This window comes from Eublepharis macularius, chromosome 5 (genome assembly GCF_028583425.1).
Source record: "Eublepharis macularius isolate TG4126 chromosome 5, MPM_Emac_v1.0, whole genome shotgun sequence".
Taxonomy (NCBI): domain Eukaryota; kingdom Metazoa; phylum Chordata; class Lepidosauria; order Squamata; family Eublepharidae; genus Eublepharis; species Eublepharis macularius.
This window is the reverse complement of record NC_072794.1, coordinates 171,853,850-171,874,718: the sequence shown is the minus strand read 5'-3', so window position 1 is coordinate 171,874,718 and position 20,869 is coordinate 171,853,850. Positions and strand designations below refer to the sequence as shown.

At 50.7% G+C, this 20,869-nt stretch overlaps 1 protein-coding gene across 2 annotated transcripts in view; it reads left to right on the top strand.

Annotated features, from left to right (window-relative positions):
• NOL4L (nucleolar protein 4 like) overlaps positions 1–20,869 on the top strand; it is a 65,415-nt gene that overhangs the window by 19,440 nt on the left and 25,106 nt on the right. The window lies entirely within an intron of this gene.

The window sequence follows — 20,869 nt, the reverse complement described above, 5'->3', positions numbered from 1 at the left end:
TTCAAAAAACAAACTCCCTGCCCTCTAAAAGCTAGTATATTAGGTTCCAACCCAGTTTGCTCCCTGTTCGGCTCCTTTTCTGTTTGCGAGGAGTTTAATGTGGGGAGAATTAGGATTGTGATTTTTCTGCCTCCCCCGCTCCTGCAGCCTGAATTGGTACAGCCCTTTATACTGCCTCTGTGCTGCTTCATTCCGCTGCAGCGTGTGTGATCCAGGTGCAAGTGAACACGCAAGCTGGGGGAGGCCCAACCGGGAGTCCCTCCTGCCCGGCGTGTGGCTTTGAAGCTCCGCTTGGCCCCTGTGGGCCTGCCAGATTTTGGCCAGGAGGAGGTGAATTGGTAAAGAAGCTTTTGCTTGCAGTTTTGCTTGTTAGTGGAAAAGAACGACAAGAGACCATGTGTGCATTTCGTGTAGACGTTGTCATTTTCTGCATATTCCTGGAAAGGTAAAGAGCTGCTGCTAATCCGCCTGCTCGTGGGATCCTCCGGGAAGCGCATGCGTTCCTAGCCCCCAGTGCTTCCTCCTCCACCGGTGCCCTTCTGCCATCTGGGCTCATAGTCCCCGGATCCAGGGAGAGCCTGCTAGCAGGTGGCATCTGGCCGCGTGTGAGGGGCTAGGATTATTGGTGGTCCCAGTCCTGCATCCCCAGACTGGCACGGCCTCCCAGGATACAGCCGTAGGATGTTCAGGGTCTCTGGTGGCTGGAGTGTACTGTTCCAGAAAGAAAGTGAAACGGACCCTTGAATGTACTCAGGCAGTCATTAAAGACTAGTGGTTGCAGTTCTTGAGAATTCCTTGTTTGTGCAGATGGGGTGGTTGTGACATCCCGGCAACCACAACCTCTGATTCTTCGGTTGTGTCAGCCACCTCCCCTCCCCCCGCCTCAGGGATATGACACTGAAGACGGCTTAATGCTGATTTGTATCATCATATTTTAAATTACGCTGTCGAGTGACAAGGCTGCCGTATGTTGGATGCTTGACAGTTGCGAGGGCTTACAGATTCTGGAATGTGATCTTGGTTTGTTAGCATCTCGGGGACATTTCAAAACACGGGCTGGTTGGGAGCCTTCTTGAGGGATTGCCGTGCCACAAAGGGTGAGCCAGCGGTGTTGCCACACAGTGGTAGGGAACCCACAGCCCTGGAGCAGATAACATGCTCTGGAAGCTCATTTAATACCAGCAGAGAGAGATCAAGGCCGTTTCCACGTGTCTTTATAATAGCGCAAGACTCACCGAATGCTGGCGGCTTCGTCGCGTGATTTCTGATGTCACGCTGTCATGATGCCGTTTTCGTGGCACCTTTGTAAACTCCCTGCATCCAGGTGATTGTACAGACAGAGAGTATCACAATATGACAAGTAGCGCAACAAAGATACAATTGTGAGAACTTACTAGAAAGCAACTTAAAACGAAATTTAGTCATTCAACAAGACTTCTGTGTCAAAGCAAAGAATCTCTCTTATATGTATTTCATGAATTCACAAACGTGCTAGAATAAAGCAAACTGCAAACCACATCGATTCATACTACAATTATTCCAACATATATTATCCCTCTGATGTGTTTATTATCCTATATTAATGCATACCTGTAGTGCATCGGGTGACAACAGAAATTGCGCTATGAAGCCGCCAGTGTTCAGTGAGTCTTGCGCCCTTTTAAGGATGTGTGGAAACAGCCCAAGATGGGTAGCCACGTTAGTCTGTCTGTAACAGTAGGAAAGAGCAAGAGTCCAGTAGCACCTATAAGACTAACAAAATTTGTGGCAGGGTATGAGCTTTCCTGAATAATAATAATAACATTCGATTTATATACCGCCCTTCAGGACAACTTAACACCCACTCGGAACGGTTTACAAAGTATGCTATTATTATCCCTACAACAAACACCCTGTAAAGTGGGTAGGGCTGAGAGAGCCCTGAAAGAGCTGTGACTGGCCCAAGGTCACCTAGCTGGCTTCAAGTGGAGGAGTGGGGAATCAAACCTAGCTCTCCAGATTAGAGTCCCGCGCTCTTAACCACTACACCATACTGTCTCTCCCGAGTCACACTCACTTCTTCAGATACCATGAGCTGTGACTCACGAAATCTCATACCCTACCACAAGTTTTGTTAGTCTTATAGGTGCTACCGGACTCTTGCTTTTTTCTATTAATACCCAGTAAACCCAGATAAAAACACTCTGTACTTTAAAAGCCAAGATAGGCATGACTAGGCTTGACGGAGATCATTGGTCTGATTCCATAGCGGGCAGTTCTTTATACCGTAGCCAATTTCATGGACAAGCTGCATGTTCAGTGCATTCTGCCACCCCGGGCAAGGGATGCCTTCCCCTCCTGGGCTCGTGCTGCTGCCCATCAGGCCCAAGGCAGGTCCCTGGGGCATGGACACTCCACAAGTTCCTGGTGGCTGGGAATGAGCCAGGCCCCTCTGGCGTATCGGTGCCCTCCTCGTTGCTGGGGGCGGCGTGAGAGATCCAGCCCTGCTGAGAAGGCCAGGTGAGGAGCTAATGAGCCACCGAGTCCTTCTCCCAGTGTCTCTCTGGCACTTGTTGTTTCAGGAGGGTGCAACAAGATACTGCCAAGGAAGCAAGGTGCTGCCGCTGTAATGGTGCCCAGTGCACCAAATCGCATGTGGCGTCCAGCATCCATTTTATTTAGGAAGGGAGGGAGCTGAGATGGAGCACTGGCTTTGTGTCTCTTGTATCATCTCTGTTCCCTCCCCAACGTAATAGGCTGTCTCCTTGGTGTCCTTTGGGAAGCCTGCTAGTGGACAACGGGCATTTCCAAACGGCACCTGTGATAAAATTTGCCAGTCACGGGCAACAATTGACAAAAATTAGGCAGGATCGAAAAGTGAATTGGCTGAGCTTGGTGATACTCTCATGGTATCCCAGATTGAACCAGGACCTGCCTGGGCAGGGAGGGGGCTGACCCTCGGAGCCCAGCCTGGCCAGTTTCAGGGTCTTGTGAACTAAACGGCCAGCCTGTAGGAAGGAGTTGCCACCTGCGAGCTGGGATTTTGCTGCTGGCTCTGAAACTCGCGTTATAACAACAACAACAACAACAACAACAACAACAACAACAACAACAAACATTTGATTCATATACCGCCCTTCAGGATGACTTAACACCCACTCAGAGTGGTTTACAGAGTATATCATTATTATCCCCACAACAAAACACCCTGTGAGGTGGGTGGGGCTGAGAGAGCTCCGAGAAGCTGTGACTGACCCAAGGTCCACCAGCTGGCTCCAAGTGGAGGAGTGGGGAATTGAACCCGGCTCTCCAGATTAGAATCCCACCGTTCTTAACCACTATTATTTACAAGACTAATAAGTGACACACACCATCTTGAGATTTAGTTACAAGGGGTGAGATGATAAAATGTTTTTTAAAAGCAAGGTGATTTTTTTCCTCTCTGTTCAGTTTCTGAACAGGCTTCACAGTAAGGTACATTCTGATGTCACAAGGACTAGAAACTTCATTCTCAAAACAAAAGTCCCTGTGCCCCAGTTCTGTTGCAAGGTGTCTAGCTAAGGTAAAAATACCTCAAAGACCCCTTCTGTCCCCTACTGAAATGGAGGAGGTTGCTGAGCATGGGAGCCTGTGGTTCATGGCAGGCTGCTCTGGAAGAATCGGAGAACCATAGGATTGGAAGGGACCTGCAGGGTCATCTAGTCCAACCCCCTGCACAATGCAGGGAATTCACAACTACTTCCCACACACACAAACGCCCAGTGATCCCTGCTCCATGCCTAGAGTCAGGTTCCCTAGCCAAGCTGGCCTGGGGAAGACTCAAGACAGAGGCAGGACTTGCGGGGTCTTGAGCGTGTGGGACTCAGCACTTCCTCCAAACGGGTGCTGATTTGCAGGAGCTGTTTCTGGAGAGATGCCGCAGTTCCCCTGTCCAGGCAGGGGCGGCATCCCTGGGTGTGGCTTGCAGGAGGGAAGCGTGTGCTTAATGGAGGGGGAGTGCAGGTAATTAAGAAGGGGTTAAAGGTGAACCCTGTGCTGGCTGGGAAAGGGAGGTGTTGTGTTAACTCGGCAAAAACCTGTTCACTTTGGAGAGTAAATAAGGGGGTGGAAGTTGAGGAGTTTGGGTCAAAGTTCATCTCCATGACGTTTGGGCAGAGCCCGCGGACTGACTCTTGTTCTGGTTTCCTGGAGTGCTTGAATCCCTCATTGTCCCCAGAGGCAGCTGGGGGAGCCCAGGACGAAATGCCTGGGCCCAGGGAGTGCTGGGGTGGGGGCGGGGGGCGGGAGGAAGAAAACGGGCTATGTCTAACGCAAGAAAAGGCCATTGTCCCCGCACGGTTCCCCGGCAGGGAACGCAGCAGGGAGGGCGCAAGGGGCCTTAGCCTCTTCTGCCTCCGCAGGCCTGGGGGCTCCTTGCAAACGGCCCCTGCTGCAGAAGGTGGCCCTCAGCACCTCTGGCACTTGGGAGGTGTTGGAGTTTCCAGCACGGCTGCCCAGCTTGCAGCCCCCAGGCTGGAGGTGGTTTGCTCCAGAGCCTCCGGGGTCTTGGCTGCACTCAGCTCAGTGGAGGTGGCGAAGAGTACAGGCCTGGCGTCAAGCAAAAGAGTTCCGGGGGGGATCGGGGGGGGGGAGAGAGTCGAGAAGCACCAGATTGGAATGCTTCATTGTGAAGGAACAAAGAAAGAGAAGTGCCCCTCCCTCAGCGTGCCTACCCCTACCCCCAAGATGATTAAATGACTTCTTTTGCAGTTACATCCTCTGGGATTGCTTTATCAGAAGTGTGTTGGGGGGCGGGCAGCTTTATACTTCCTTCTCACTGGGAAAAAGCCATCCACAGAAGGGGAAGAAATTGGTGCCTCTGAATCTCCCGCAGGAGTAAGCAGCTGATACAGGGGACTGTTTCCAGTGAGAAAACAACAGGAGAGCGAAGGGCTAGTGTTCGTTTCTCCCAGGAGGCTGCATTTGCAAAAGGTGGGGGGGAGCATGACCTCAGGTGAGCTCTTAGTCAGGAGGACCCCCTGAAAGTGGCTGGAAGTTTGAAGGCAAACACCTGGTCACCTAATCAACCTCTCCCTAGCTGACCACGGTAACCTCAAAACTAGACTACCGTAATGCTCTCTACGTGGGTCTGCCCTTGAAGTCAGCTCAGAAACTCCAGGTTGGACAGAATGCTACAGGTCAGTTTCTACTGGGAGCTCCGCGGCGCATGCGTATTATACCTAGTTCTGTAGTCATTCCATTGGTCGCCGGTCAGTTAAGGCACCGGTTATCACCTGGAAAGCCCTTTATGGCCTTAGAACCACATACCTGCAGGACTGCCTTTCCTGCTGTGCTTTGCCTCTCCGAGGAAGGGCCTTCTGCAGGCTCCACCCTGCGAACGAGCGAGGTCAGCAGTTCTCTGTAACAGAGCGTTCTCCGTTGTGTTGCCACCTTGCGGAACGGCTTGAGGAGTTCCACAAGGTGGAGTACCTGACCGTTGCTCCATGGATTGTGCAAGAGGGGTGCTTTTTGTAAAGGGGACTGGATCTAAGTCTACTCTGCTCTGCTCTTTGTTGTTGTGTGTATTATCCTGCCCTTACTGCACTGCCTTCAGCTTTTGTAATCAGGGCTGCCAAGTCCCCCGGTCAGGGCAGGGAATCCCTTGTTCCCAGCCTCTGTCCCCATCCCCCCACCCCCGCCACTCACCTGGCCAGTGAGGGGAAAAGGCCTGAGAGGGGGAAACCTCCTGGTCAGCTCCCAGCAGGAGCGCTCCTGCCAGGCTCAGTAACGTCATCTCCTTAAGTGACGTCGTCATGCCCAGCAGCGGGCAAGCGCCCACCCTTCACAGGGGCCCCAGCGCAGGAACATGTCCGCTGCTGGGTGCGGTGACATCACTTCCAGCAGTAGTAAAGAGTCCAGTCGCACCTTTAAGACTAAGCGGCTTTATTGTAGCAGAAGCTTTCGAGAACCACAACTCTCTTCGCCAAATGCATCTGACGTCGTATCTGATCCAGAAGGGTTCTTCTTCTTCTCATCCTCTTGTTATTCCCCCAATATCTCTTTTTGCTTGCTACGACTACGGACCAATTTGTTTATCATATTTTTAGTGTATCCTGCAGTACTTTTCTTTGAACGTTAGCTTTGTGTGCAAATCTGCTCTCTCACACACAACCCCCACCCACCTCCACCACAGGACAAAATAGAACGCAGTCTTTAAAGTGCAATGCAATGAATGACACCACGTGGAGCAACATGGGAGAATGTGTCCATTGGTTGGTAGGGAGTGTTGTTCCTAAGCATCTCCCATGGAGAAGTGTTCTGGGCACTTGCATCCCTTTGATGCTCTTTAAATATTTGCAAGGCTGTCATTTGGAGGAGGGCAAGGAGCTGTTCCAGTTGGCAGCAGAGGGTAGGACACGAAGCAATGGGCTAAAACTACATGCACAAAGGTACCGGCTGGATATTAGGGAAAACTTTTTCACGGTCAGAGTAGTTCAAAAGTGGAATCAGCTGCCTAGGGAGGTGGTGAGCTCCCCCTCACTGGCAGTTTTCAAGAAGAGGCTGGATGAATACTTGTCAGAGATGCTTTAGGCTGATCCTGCACTGGGCAGGGGGTTGGACTAGATGGTCTGTATGGCCCCTTCCAACTCTATGATTCTATGACTCTTTGGAATGGCCACTACCTGGTACACCTTTCTCATCTGGGCCCCTCCCCCCCCCCCCAATTTAGGAATTATTTTAACTCAGTCAGCTTGGCAATGTTCTGAACCATTATCGTTCCTTCCATCCCAGGCCACCAAGCCTATCCAATAACGTTCCGCTTTCCCCACCCCATCTAGGTCTGCCTAGAAAGCTGCGATCAGTTGTTTGTAGTGGTGCGCTGCCTTTCCAGCCATAGAACCTCTTTTTCAGCCCTGCTGCCTGAAGGCAGTCGCTGCTTGAAATGTTGACCTGGGACTGGAGGCTTTACCTTGCTTCCCCCCCCCTCTGCCTCTTTCTTTTAGCCTGCTTTATATAAATGGTGTGTGTAGTTATTACATAAATGGCGTACTGGCTAACGCTATCGATTGTCTTACATAAAAATCATCGTCCTGTATATATTTCGAGCAAGTCCTGAAAAACATTTCACCTATTCCTTAAGAAAAAAAAATGTCACAGGAGGGTTTTCACTGCTCTCAAAATTTCCATTTTATCCTGTTTTTGGAGGGGGAGGGAAGAGGGAATTTTGGGACCTTGAATTTTCCCAGCTTTTCCCCATGGGTTTTTACCTCTCTGTTTGTGTGAAGAAGCACTTTCATTTGTCTGTTTTGAATCAACTGCCAAGCAACTTTATTAGGTGCCTTTGAGTTCTAGCAGTTGTGGAGAAAAATTACTTTTTCTGCTCCATGTATAATTTTACAAACCTCAGTCAATTCCCCCCTGAGTCATCTTTTTTGTAAAACTGAAAGGTCCCAGGGGGTTCAGCCTGCCTTTCTTCATGGAAAAGATACCCCAGTCTTTAATCATTTTGGTCTTATATTTTTCTGTACGTTTGTGTACTTTTTCTAGCTCTGCAACTAGAACTGTTCACAATATTCCAAGGAGACTGTGCTGTAGATCTATATAGGGGCATTGTTATTTTATTTATTTATTTATTAGACTAGATTTTTAGTCTGCCCTCCCTACCGAGCGGGCTCAGGGCCCAGCACAACATTTTAATTTACATAAAAACACATAAAAGCAGATAAAACATTACAATAAAATTTAAAACACTACATACAATAAAAACTTCTCAGATGGCAATGATTACTTCATTTCAGACATGGCCCATATATCCGTATCTATAGAGATATATAGGGTAATGGACAGATCTTTTCAAGTCAAGTTAAGTACGGCTGGCGGGGGCCCAGCCTAGCCTCCGCCATATGCCTGGCGGAACATCTCTGTTTTGTAGGCCTGGCAGAAGGATAATAAATCCCACTGGGCCCTGGTTTCATCAGACAGGCGAGCCTCCCTAGGACCAGGGACCACCAAAAGTTTTTTGTGTGTAGAACAAAGTGTCCTCTGGGGTATATATAGGGAGAGGCAGTCCCACGGATATGCTGGACCCAGTCCGCATAGGGCTTTTTAGGTCAGCACCAAAACCTTGAACCGGACCCAGTACTCAACTGGTAGCCAATGCAGCTGGCGTAATATAGGTGTTACATGTTCCCCTATCGGGACTCTTGCAATCACCCGCGCAGCTGCATTTTGAACCAGCTGTAATCTCTGGATCAAGCCCAAGGGAAGCCCTGCATAGAGCGAGTTGCTGTAGTCTAATCTAGAGGTAACTGTTGCAAGGAGGCATCCAGGATCACCCCCAGGCTCCTCACTCTTGCAAACGGCACAAGCGGCGCTCCATCAAGGGCGGGGAGCCGGAGTCACGTACCCACGGACCCCAGACCCACATGCAGGACCTCCGTCTTTGTGGGATTTAGTTTCAACCGACTCTGTTTCAACCAGCCAGTCCCAGCTTCGAAGGCACGCTCCAAGACATCCGGGGCAGAGTTGGGCCGTCCGTCCAACATCAGATATAATTGGGTGTCATCGGCATATTGACGACACCCATTTTGATACTGGCCGTCTTGTTTTCTATAGTCTTCCTAAGAGCTCCCAGCGTAGAATTTACCTTTTTACTCCTGTCCATGGCGTTATCCACCAGTACCCCAAGATCTTCTTCCTGGCCAGTTACCATCAGTTCAAGCCCTATCAGCATATATTGAATATTAGATTTTTTTTTGTCCAAATGTGTTTCATTTAACCCTCACAGTACATTTCATTTGCTGCATTGACACCCACTGTCTTGGTCTGGAGAGTTCCTTTTGGGGCATCTCACAATTTGCTTTGGTTGTCACCATCCTGAATTATTTGGCGTCATCTTCTAAAGGCCATCTGACTGACGGACGTTGTCAGAAAGATTTTGGAAGTATATGATGTTTTACTGAATCACCGTCCACCTGTTTGTAAACGTTCTTGATGTCTGACAGCAATGCTGATTCTATGAACGGAGGCAGATCATGAGAAGGAGGGCAGGAAGGGTTGCATCAGGGCTTAGTTCTCGTGGCCCCTTCTTACATGCCCAGGGTAAGGCCAATCACCACCTTGGGGTCAGGTAGCAATTTTCCCCAGGCCAGTTTGGCTAGGGATCCTGATGGTGGTTTGTCATCTTTTGGGCGTGCATCAGGGGTCACTGTGTGTGTGTGGGGGGGGGGACTGTGAATTTCCTGCATTGTGCAGGGGGTTGGACTAGATGACCCTAGAGGTCCCTTCCAGCCCTATGATTTTATGATTCTAAAAACTCCAAAAGATCAGTGAAGCATGTCTTCTTTCCCTTGAAAGAATCTTTCCCTTGAAAGAAGACATGCTGATATTTCCTCAGGCCTTTTCTTCTATATCTTTAATATTTCTGTCTTTGATGACAGGTTACCTGGAATAGACATTAAGTTTACTGGCTTGTAGTTTCCTGGCTCACTCCTAAATCCCTTTTTAAAAACCGGCATTATGTTTGTCTCTTCCCAGTCCTCTTAAAAGGAACCCTTCCCACCTTGTAGACTTTGATCTCTCCTCTTAGATTTGGTGGTACCTTTCTTAACGTGCTGCATGCATGCGTTCTAAGATTCCTTTGTAGTGCAGTTAAATAATTTCCAAGTCTCCTAAAGAGATTTGACCCTCTCTGCTGTGCCCTTTAGCTTCCTTCTGGTGAATCTCTTAATTTTGAGAAGTTCCCTCTGCTGATACCGAGCAGGGCCATGTTGGACTTTTTGTATAATCATCCGTTCACAGAAATGCTTAGCTTATTAAGCCTGTGGTCCCTGTTCCCCGCAGCTGGATCGACAGGCCTTGCGTCTCACATCAGGTCTGAGCATCTCTGAGGACCACGTCCAGGGCTGGCTATCCTCTGGTCAGCTGCAGGATTGGCCGATGCAAAGTGTAGTTCTCTGAGTTGCAGAAATTAATTGGGAAGGAGAGCGGCTCTGGTGTCTTGAGAATCTTTCGGAGACCTGGCAGCTTAATGATGCTTTGAGGTACTGAGTAGAGAGTTAGATCTCACTCTCAGTTCAAATTCTGCCTCTGTCATGGCACAAGGTTTGTGCCGCTGGCAAACTGCGCTCACCACCTCTGAGTTGTGAAACCTAATTAAAAGAGCTGGTAGTCGCAAGTCGCTGGTCGTGTATTGTTGTGAATTAAATCTGCTTTGGATTTTCCTGCAGCGGCACCTTAGAGACCAACAACATTTTCAGGGTATAAGCTTTCCAGACCCCACTTTGGAAGCAGTTTTCCCCAGGCCAGTTTGGCTGGGGATCCTGACGGTGTTTTGCCCCAGGAGCCACTGGGGGTGGGGGAGGGGAGGTAGTGGTGAATCTCCTGCACTGTGCAGGGGGTTGGACTAGATGACCCTGGAGGTCCCTCCCAGCCCTCTGATTCTAAGAGTCAAAGCTCCTTTCTTCCTAATCGTCTATATTCGATTTGATGTGAGCTGCTTTGGGAGCCCAGCGTGGGTTAACGAGAGGGGATTCAATCTCTTGGTTTCTCAAGGTTGGTCTTCTCCACTCTGACTAGCCAGGGGCTCCAGTGGAGGTTTTTCGCATCACCTGCTTCCTGCGTTTCTTAAACTGGAGTTGCCAAGAATTGAACCTCAGACCTTCTGCATGCAAAGCCAGATGCTAACGGACTGAGCCACAGCCCCCACCCCGGCCCGGCACTGATTTACGTTTGCAGGACAATACTTAAATCCTGAATGAGCAGCAGCCTTATCAGCTTGAGGAGAAATGCCATCTGGATCAAGGAGTAGAAGGCAGGAGCTGTGGGGTCTGGAAGAGAAGTGAGTGTCGGGCCAGGGAACGCCGTCAGGAGCTTCTCCTCCCCTCCCCTCTCAATTCCCAGGCACGCTGGCCCTCTGTACACAGCATTACAGGGGGAGCATTCTTGCTTATGTGCACACACTTGTGTACTAATGAGTTAGGGACCATAGACTTCGCCACTGTGTTGCCTTATGTCCTAGCGGCTGCTTTAAGTGTGTGCTCCTGCCTGCTTCAAGTATGACCCTACCGGGTCCTTCTGTGTTGTCTGATGTCAGTCCTAGAATTGCTTATGCCCTGTTTCAGCACGTTTCCCGCTCCGTATTGGGCTCTTGCTAATGTTATCTCTTCGTAAACTTGCATTTATCTGCTCTGTGGCATTGTTTATGGCAGTGTCCTTGATATTGACTGTGACGATGCTAATCTTACCCTATGTCATCCCCCTGGGTGACATAGGGTGAGATTAGCAATAGTGAGAAAGGCGGACTATAAATTATGCAAATAAAAATAAATAAATAAATGAACAGGCTGCATGCTCACCATCAGGGATCGCACATTGGTAGGAGTGGGGCTAGCATGCATGCACCCCTCCCGTGGCTGTTTCGGAACTTGAAAAGGCGTGGCAGGGAACAAGAGTGCCGCACGGCAGGCCTGACCGGGATTGCTTCCTTGCAGCATTTTTAAATGGTGTTGGCATGTTCCTGGTGCCCATTAGGGTGCTGTCATGTCTCCTTTGGCCAGCAGAGGTGTTGCAATGTTGGGATGTATTCCTTGAGTTACACCCTCTGATTGCGCAGGCACCCGAAAGTTCGTTGCTAGCACAAAGCAAGGGGCTTTGCTCGTGGTGTTGGGCTAGCCTTGAACAAAAGGAATGATGGACTCTCCCTGGGATATTGGAAGCTTTTTGTGGCAATAGTGCTGGGAACAGCGATCTTCAATAGGTGTGTATTTGCTTGGGGTAAAAATAGTTATAAATGGGACAGAGTGGTGAGCACGTTATTGCCCTTAATGTACCTCTTTCTACTCCTGGGGGGAAAAAGTTCCCTCAAGCTCCCTTTGATGGGCTGCTTTGGCTAGCACCTGTGATGCTACTAATACACCCATAGTATCGTGGGAGCAACTTTGCAACTGTGTGTGTGTTTAATTATGCTCTCTGCCTCTTCAGTTTGTAGCAGGACCTCTGCTAATGGAAGCTTTGCCTACCACTTCCAGTCCTAATTGCTGAAGCAAAGCCTCTGGGCCAGAGACCAGAGAGATTGACGCTGCCTACCTTGGAGGTGTCTGTCTTGCTTTTTGACCTAAAGGAAACAAAGCAAGATGGAAAGAAATTGCTCTTAGATCGCAGAGCGTTGCTCAACGAAGGAGGCAGGCTTTTGCCCTCCTTGCCGGCTTCTCCTCTTCCTCTTCTCCAAAAGCCACCTGCGTGAACTGGAGCTGATGTTGCCAGAGGAGGAAATAACTTTAAAAACTGCTCTGGGGTGGTGGAAAGAGCACACGTGACCTGTGGGCACACATGAGTCCTAGCAAAAGCGGTGCCTGTGTCGGTGCTGGAAACAAAAAGAGCCAGCACAGACAGGGCCCAAAGGCTGCCCTCCCTCCCATGCTGAGGCTGTTAATAACACTTGGGAGCTTGAACAGTTTAACAGTTTTCCAGGAGCATCAACTCCTGTAGGTTGAATGTGCCCCCCTGCCACAGTTTGCCCACCCCTGATCTAGCCCATTACAGTGTTCAACCTATACTGTCGGAGCTGACTTGAAAAGCAGTGTGGCAACTTCACCCATTTACCTCCCCGCCCTGCCCTGAAAGCCAGCAAGCAAGGTGAACTAGGAACACCCTCTCCCCCCCCCCCACTTGCTGATATTCAGAGGTACACAGCCTCTCTTGCTTCCCTTTATATATTTTCTAAATTCCTTTAGAAATATATTTTGACTTTTGTGCATTTTGCACAGAACCATTGGGCCCCATATAAGTCAAAACAGGAATTGTAATGAAATAGTTCATTCTTGCTTCCCCCCCCCTCCCCCCCAAAAAGAGATGTCATTGGTATGTCCCAACTGTGAGATTCTGGGGCAGGAAAAGGACTTGTACAGCCAAGAGCATGCAAGGGAAAGCAGACAGGCATCTCAGGGGTCCCACAGATGTTTGCCAAGGTTCTGCTCAACTGCTTTTTCTTGTTCCTGGTCAAGTTTTGTTGTGAGTAGCACCCTCCCTAGAGGAGCAGAGACCTCCTCTGCAGCGACACAAAACAGAACGCCAGTGGCACCTTAAAGACTAACAATTTTTTTCCAGTGTGAGCTATTATGAATCAGAGCTCACTTCCTCAGATACAATGGAAATAAAGAAAATAACTTTTCCTCATTTTTACTGAAAATTACAGAAGGAGGAGAGGAAACAGGGAGGCACTGAGCAGAGAGAGGCCTAGAACAATAAATGGGGTGAGATTCTCCGTGTAGGACAACCAGCCTCCCTGACACAAAGATCTACATTTTTGGTGGGAATTTTATCCAGTCTAAACTTACAGACAGACGCAGGAAAAAAATCTCATTTTTGCTCTCTGATATTGATGCGTACGTTTCATAGAGAGTTTCACATTCTGCCTTTGCTGCTAGAAAGATAAGGTCTAACACGGCAAAGGAAGAGGGCGGTTACCTGAACTCACTGTTAATCTACAGATTTCTGGTTTTAATTGACTTCTGTTTGAGTGGCGTTCTCCCTCTGTTTCAGTAAATCTGTATTATACACTTAATTGTATTTTACTTAATTTTTATTTTACTTAATGAGGTCTTTGTAATCCTGTGACGGCCTATGGCTATACAGAATAAACTCATACATACACACACAAAAGTTGCTGAGCTGAAGAACGTGTCTGAAGAAAGCCCGTAAGCTTGCACTCTGAAGATCTTGTTGGTCTCTAAGGTGCCACTGGACCCAAATCCTAAGGTTGCTGACCATTGGCTGCGCACTGTCATACCCTCATCCCAAGCCCTGCGTCACCTGACGCGACCTCCAGCGGCCCTGCTGATTCGGAAGATTGCTTCCACTGTCTTTTTCCCCTTCAGTGCCAAACCCATTAACACTAATTGGCTTCCCCGTGCTGTTCCAAAGGTTTACAAATGTGTGGCAGGAGGATGACACGCTCCGCCAAGAGCTTCCAGGCAGTGGCACGATCAGGTGGCTTATGGCGTGGGTGGTTGGGGGAGGGCGGTCTGGGTCACTAAAGCTGTGTACCGACAATAGCTTTTCAAAGAACTGAAAGTGGCATTAAAACACTGTCCCCGGCATACATCTCTCTTTCGGCCCTGCTCTAGTCAGCTGTATCTTGAGCAGAACCTCCCTGTTCAGAGACAGTATACCTCTGAGTTGCCCGATGGACTCTTTAGAGGGGTCCATCAAGGGATGTTCTTAGCAGGCATACTTTGAAAAGCTCCTGGAGACCTTCAGAGGTTTTGTGGGATTTTGACAGAGGAACAAACAAGACGACAGGTTCCTGTCCCGAGGACTTTACAATCTAAAATTTGATAGAGAAGGAAGTCACAAATCGATGGGGAGAACATGGAGGGGAGGGCAATGGGGAAAGAATTCCATGGGGCTGTGGCATTTACTTGGGCGTTGTTTCAGTAGGGGATGAGGACTAAGAAGGTGTCCAGAGAGCCCAGAGGCTATAAATAATCATTTCTCGGGCTCTCCTCCCCCCCCCCCCCTCCAAGAGAAGTTAGTTTTGAGGAGGGTTTTGAAGGGCCAGAGAGAGAGTTGTGGGCTGGCAGAGTGAGTGCCCAGATGGACCAGAATTTGAACAGGGAGGGGGGGAATGTATCTGATCCAGGAGGGGTGCTGTACAGTCTGAGAGCCAAGCTACAAGAGACGACTTACACAAGGAGGAGCACGTGAAGGGAGTCGCAATGTTAGCCGGGAAGCTGAGTTTTAAAAGAGATCCAAAGGCTTTGTCAATTGCCCCTCTCAACAGAGCCAACGAGATGGCTGCAAAGACGGTTTGTTCATTTCCTCTTTGCCTCTGGAAGGCTCTGTCAGTTTCGCCTCCCCTTCTAAGAGGCGAAGAGGAAAATAACAAACCCTCTTTGCAGATCTCCCTGGCTCTGTAGAGAAGGAACATTGACAAAGCCTTCCGATCTCTTTTAAAACTCAGCTTCCCGGCTAACATTGTGGCTCCCTTTACATGCCTGTCCTCGCGTAATTCGTCTCTTGTAGCTTAGCTCTGAGCAAGTGGAGCAATGAAAGCTTTGAGTAGCGGAGTGCTAGATGCTGGCAAGAGGGCCAAGCATGAGATCAAAGAAGAGAAAGTTGCAGCAGTTGAGGTGGGAGAAGACCAGAGCGTAAACCAGGGAGGTGGGCAAGGGGGTGGGAGACAGAGGAAAGGCTGTGTCATTGCACCATTGTGCAGGGCAAATGTACTAGCGCAAAGGAACAACGACCTGTCTGGAGGAAAGGAATTTCCCGGTGGGCAGCTGCTGTACCAAGCCCCCCCCCCCCCCCGCCCAGTTTCTTGTCAAGTGGAAGTGTAATTATGGGATTCCTTCATTGGTGTGCATGCCCTACCAAAGCCGCATCCACACATTTTTAGGTATTATACTCTTTTTGCGTGTTAGCAGCCATTTGCACTAGGACTGTCATGTCCACCCAAGAATATCCAGTTGCAAATAATTGCCAGGGCGCAGTGATGCACTATCCCACCACGTGCCGGTGCAGCTGTAGATTCTGTGGGTGTGTGAATGTGCTGTGCTTGTCGGCCTGTCTTCCCCTCTCCCCGCACTCCTGGGCGTGAGTGTTCTCTCTTTTCCACCGAGGGAAAAAATGCTTGGATCCCCCAACTGCATGGGGGGGGGAGGGGGGCTCTTCCGCTCTTCCACTTCCTGCTGCTTCAGAGGAGCAGCTCTGGGTGTTTTGCTCCAGCTGGGCCAAGGCCTCTCTGGTTCTTTCTGAAACGCAACCAGCCGCCCTCCTTGTATTTTGTCTGCAGACATGCAAATTCTGTACCCAGGTGAATTCTGGCCTCGGATCCTGCTGTAAATCTCTGCTGACGAAAGGGATTTCTATCGGTGGGATGAAACTACTTTATTTTTATTTTTATTTTATCGTATTTGTATTCCGCCCTCCCCGCGAGCAGGCTCAGGGCGGATAGCAGCATTGAGAACATTTAAAACATTCCATATAAAACATTTAAAAGCATCATACAAGAATCTAAAAAATAGCAGCACTCTTTTTCCTGATGGCAGCAATACAGTTACTAACAAATAATGCAACAATACAATTGAACATAGCAGCAGCTTAAGAACAGTGGTGGGCAGCTCTCGTAGGGAGCGGGGTAGGTGTTGTATCCTCCAGCCGGTGGAAAGATAGTAGATCCTGCCGGGCCCTGGTCTCAGTAGACAGAGCATTCCACCAGGTAGGAGCCAGGACTGAGAAAGCCGTGGCTGTAGTCGAGGCCAGGCGGGCTTCCTTGGAGCCAGGGACTGATAACAATTTCTTTCCTCCCGATCAGAGTGTCCTCTGGGGAATAGACAGGGAGAGACAGTTCTTCAAGTACACTGGCCCCAGTCCGCACAGGGCCTTACAGGTCATTACCAAGACCTTGAACCTGATCCGATACTCCACTGGCAACCAATGCAGTTTGCGCAGTATTGGTGTAATATGTGCCCTTTGCTACCCTACTACCTGCTGCGACCTGGGCCGTTTCCAGACGGCTTACCTGCACCCGGGATGTTGCACCACGTTTCGGATCGTGCCGGGGAAAACGCGATATTTCGCATTTTCCTTGGCACGATCCGAAACGTGGCACGACGTTCCGGGTGCAGGTAAGCCGTCTGGAAACGGCCCTGAAATGCTTCCCAGAACGATGCTGCTATGGGACAGGGGAACAGCCTGGGGGAGCTGAAGGTGAGCAGCAGGGGCAGGTTGGCAAAAAAAAATCCTGTTTGCAGGAACGTCCTGCAGGGTCAAAGCCCCTCCCCCCCAATCTGCAATCAGACGGGTTTTTCTCTCTCAAGCCCATATGCTGGAGTATTGTGTGAGTTGAGTAAGCAAAAGAAACTCCACGAGGGATTGAAAACGGTGGCTTTTGAGATGGTATTTTGCCATCTTCTGGGCATGGAGCAGGGGTCACTGGGTGTGTACGGGTGGAGGTATTTGTGCATTTCCTGCATTGTGCAGGGGGTTGGACTAGATGACCCTAACGGTCCCTTCCAACCCTATGATTCTATGGTGGGGGAACAGGGCTGACACTGCGTCGGGACTTAGTGCTACGGGTGAGTGCAGAATCGGTCCTGTGACATGGAGGCTGGAGACAAACTGTACCTTCTTTTCGTAGAGGAGGACAGGTCTTTATTCATGGTTGTATTGATAGGATCTTTGCTTTTGTATTTTAATCCATTTCTGCTGTCATACTGATTTTTCTTTTGATGGAGCAGCAGTGACTAAACAAATGTAGACAGTTGTATAGGTGGGGCCTCCATGTCCAGGGGCACTGTACCTCTGGACACCAGCTTCTAGGGTAGCAATGCGGGGGGGGGAGGCCTGTTGCTTTCTTGTCCTGCCTGGGAGCTTCCCAGGATATCTGGCCAGCCAAAGTGGGAAGCAAAATGCTGAGCTTCATGGAACCTTGGTTGGTTTAAAATACTAAAAAAAAAAAAATGCCAGGATAAGAACGGCTGCCGTTCCTGTACCTTCCTTTTGCCCCGCGCTCCCTTGCCTCGGATCGGAGTGTCATGCTGCAAAACCTGACGTGACCTGCTTTTGCCCAGAGATTGCATCAAGAAGGGGATGTGCACAGCGGACAGCAACAGCAGTTTCAGTTTTCTGGGGGAAACAGAGCCCTTCTTCTTGGTCCAACCTTCATTTGCAGCAAGCGCGTGCTAGGCACTGTACAGAACTGGGAAAGCTCTTTCAGCTTAACGTTTGCAGCAGAGAAGCGAAGGCAGCTGGCAGCATTTGGCCGCTTAAACAGCCGGTGTGGAGGCCTGGGCCTCAGCCTCGGAGTTTGGGATACAGACAGTAACAAGCAGCTCTGAGCAAGTGCAGAACTCACTCCTGGCACCACGGAGTAGCGGCAGGGAAGAAGCAAGATGGCGAGATCCTGAGCAGAGGCCTCCCAGGCCAGCTTGGGCCCCAGAACCTGTTGTTGGCAGAAACTAAAATGTGTCCCTGTTGCTGTGCAGATGCTGGAGGCAAACTGCACAACGGAGGGAGCCAAAGGGACCTCGAGGAGCTGCGCTGGAGCTCCGGGTGTGAGGCTCCTCTCTGTCCGCCATTCCTCCTGCAGGCACAGCAAAGCTGGCCTCATTGGCTACCAGGCTAGCAGCAGCAGAGGAAGGCAGGGAAGGGCCAGCAGGCGGCCGGCACGAAGAGATACCTTTCACATCCCCGACAGTGTTCCTTTGTCCCCACTTAGACACATTGGGTGCCACGTTGCCAGCTGAGGACGCCCGCTGAATTCAGCCAGAGGAGAAGTGGGAGAAGGCCGGGACTGCAAAGGATGTCTGAAAAGAACCTTGGGCACATTCCAGCCCCTGGGACACCCCATCCGAGCCCGCCGTGGGAGCCCCTCTCTTGTCCCTCTGGCTGCTTCACAGGTTGTCAAGTGTGTTGGCAGGAGCCGATGCTCCCCCCGCAAAAAAAAAAAATAACAGAGCAGCGGAGTGAGAGAGAAGGCCAGTTCTGGGCTTCAAGTCGGTCACTGGCTCTTCACGTGTCCCGTGGTTCGCAAGAAGCTGGCCTGTCCCAGCTTTAGGTGGATGGTAGCCAGCTCTGCTGCCTGCAGGGCCATCCCGAAAGGAGGCAGTCTTGTTAGAAATTTAAGGGAATGGCCCTTCCTAGCTGCCATTGCAGGGCTCCCTTGGGGCAGCAGACTAGTGGTTAGAGCAGGCCCAGTGTGAGCCACAAAAACTCTCTTGCGTTGTTCTCCCGGTTAAGGCTCATGGCTCCCCCCTCCCCCCCCCGCCCCATACTTGGGTCCCTGGATTTCCTCTCCTGCCTCTGGCCACCCCCACCCCCTCCCTCTCCTCTCTTCTGCCAGTGAATAATTGATGGTGCTTCTGCATCTTGCCGGATGTTGTTACAGCGAGGCAGCTCTGGGATGCTTTGAAGGCTCCTGACATTCCGTTTCCAGCCAGCCAAAGTTCTGAACCACGCTGGGTGAGGAAGCGGCGTGGGGGAAACGGGACATTTCTCTGTGGCAACAGCAACTTCCTTTTTCTTTGGAAGGGGAGGACTTGACAGAGCGGCTCCCGCCGAGGAGTCTGAGCCATAAACTGTGACTCATCCCCTTTGGGGGTGTCTGCCCGCCAGCCCAGACCACCAACCCTGCAGTCCTCGAGGATTGCGGGGAGGAGGAAGAAAGCATCAGGAATAACCCCCCCCCCCCCGAGAATGCTCTTAAGTGGCAATTGGTGTGTTATTCTAGAGCCCTTCGTGCACCTGGGAGGCGATTGGCAGGGCTGCCACAGAGGGAGGGCCCTGTGGCCTCCTGCCTGGCTTTCCGTGGGTTGCTCCCGTCCTTCCTTCCATGAGCTCATTGTTCTTTGGTGTCACAAGAGGGTTTTGTCTGCATGCTGGCGGTGGGACAGGAGGCGGGACAGTTTCACCCCCCATCACCACCCCCTTGCATTTAATTTTCCTCCCTTCTCCTCTCCTCTTCAGCTCAAGCCAGCCGGCTTCCCTCCTGGCCTCGCTGTACGGGAGCAGGTGCTGGGATCACCCCTCGCCTCCCTGATCTCTGCAAATCCTGCCCCACTGAAATGAGGCTAAGCCAGCTGCCTCTTCCAGAGGCAAACGCCCAGCCCTGATTAGGGGGTAAAATAAAGGACTCATTCCCTCTCCACGTACACACCCCCCCGCCACCCCCCAAGCCCTGTCGCACACATCCAAGAGCCATTTTGTTGTGCCTTCTCAAGGTTTTCTTCTAGGAATGCCGCCTGCAGTAAAGAGGTCTCTGCCAGCTCTCTCTCACACCCACACGTACACACACACACACACACACACCCCTCAGCCAAGACTGCCCGGACTTTGCAGCAATTTGTACAGTGAGTCTTGAACAAAAGAGTGATGCTCCCGCCCACCTCACGTTCAACCTCCCTTTCTCCCCCCCCCTCCCCGCTACACGTCATCAGGGCCCTGCAGGTGCAGAGGAGATGCGCCTGCGAGACGAAGCCCCTTCCCCCCTCTGCTCGCTCCACTGCTGTATCCAGTCCCGAGAGGAGGACCGGCTGCCCCAGGGGGTTAGCAGTGGCCTTGTGCAAACTTCTCCTTTCTTGAAACCCTGACGGATCAGGTTGGATCAGTTTTCGTCCAGTTGTGCTGGTGGCCCTTCCTCACCCGAGCCCTGCAGTGCACAGCTCACAAAAGTGCGATTTCCCCCCCTCTCCTGATCACTAGAGCTGACTCCTCACTAGAGCTGACTCACTAGAGCTGACTCCTCCCGGCTCGCTAGCTAAGCACGCACCCGGGAGCATCCCAGTTGAAAGGAGTGCCTTTTGCTTCTCTAGTATCTCCCAATGAAATCGATGCACCGTAGGTTCAGAACTGACAAAATTAAATCGTACTTATTTGCACACATGACTTACGGAAACCACTGCCACGAGATGTAGTGTCGGCCACTGAGAAGGTTTAAAAAATGCAGTGGGACGATTAGTGAGATAAACCCGATCAGCATTAGCTGAACGGAGCTCCCATGTTCGGAGGGAGTATACCTGAATATCAGAGGGGAGGGTTAAAGCCTTCATGCTCTGGCCACTGTTGGAAAATGGACTGGAAAGACCTTTGGGGCCCGATCCAGCAGGGCTGGGTCACTTGATTCCTACTTCTGCAGAGCTTGCAAAGCGCCTGATGTGTGTGCGTGTGTGTCATAGTGGGCGGGGCTTCCTGTAGGGCATTGTGTTCCGTCTTGTTTCCTAAGGTTGGATGGAGGAAGTGTGGGAGGGGAAGGGCTGTGGAGTCCAAAGGGTGGGAAGAGGGGAGGGGAGAAGTCCAGAAGAAGCGGTGATAAGACTTCCTCTGCAGTTCTGGTTTGTGCTCCGCTCTGGGCACCCCAGCTTAAGATGCACTGAATGCCGAACTCTCCAGAGTGCAATCCAAAACAGAGTTG